The 788-nt window shown below is 31.3% G+C and overlaps 1 protein-coding gene across 2 annotated transcripts in view; it reads right to left on the reverse strand.

Annotated features, from left to right (window-relative positions):
- Nucleotides 1–269, reverse strand: part of LOC106292810 (BTB/POZ domain-containing protein At1g01640) — a 1,319-nt gene extending 1,050 nt beyond the window's left edge. Inside the window, exon 1 of one of the 2 annotated variants that reach the window (XM_013728464.1) lies at nt 116–269. The gene's annotated coding sequence lies outside the window, so the exon portion shown is untranslated. The remainder of the gene's footprint in view (nt 1–115) is intronic. The other variant, XM_013728465.1, reaches the window with a different exon arrangement.
- Between the last annotated feature and the right edge of the window lie 519 nt (nt 270–788).

Genomic DNA, 788 nt, shown 5'->3' on the forward strand with positions numbered 1-788 from the left:
CACCCACCCACCCATCAATCGATCCTTCCTCGAAATCGATTATAAGTAATCCCCTTTCACCAATCTTTGGGTAAATGACGGATAGATACGAAATTCGAATAGGGAGGGATCTTACCAAACAGACAGACAGAGTAGCGAGATCGTCTTCTGCTTCTCTTTATACTTTTATGTTTTTTTCTTCGCAGGTAAAGACTTCTTCAGTACGAGAGAGACTCTTTTGCTTTTATAAAGCAAGCAGCTAGAGAGAAACTATTTCTCTTGACTTTGATACGATGACTTATAATGTATGTCCTACCATTTATTGCTAATATCTATTATTGTTACAACTTGGGAGTTAAAGCAAAATACACAAAGCTAATAAATCCTGTAGTGCGATTCTAAAGGGATTTGACAAGATTAATATATACTGACTAACTAGGATAAGATCCGCGCCTTGCGCGGAATTAAATTATTATTTTTATTAAATTTTGGAGAATGAAACAATAGTTTGGCTTCATTTGGATTAGGGGTGTTCAATCCAGATATCGGATTGGTTTCGGTTCGGTTCAGTTTTTTTCGGTATTTTGGTTAGTAAAATATAACTACTATTCTAAATCCATATTTACTTTGACTTTAATCTTTCACATACTTTTGAAAGATTTCAACTGGACAACTAAATTGATCAGTCAATCTTGTTGTTTTAAATCATTAGTATTTATATATATATTATTTAGTTTGAATATTTATTAAATAAAAATTCATATGCGTTATATTTTATGATCATTTGTAACTTATTATAACAAAAAAAA

This window comes from Brassica oleracea, chromosome C5 (assembly GCF_000695525.1).
Source record: "Brassica oleracea var. oleracea cultivar TO1000 chromosome C5, BOL, whole genome shotgun sequence".
Lineage (NCBI taxonomy): Eukaryota > Viridiplantae > Streptophyta > Magnoliopsida > Brassicales > Brassicaceae > Brassica > Brassica oleracea.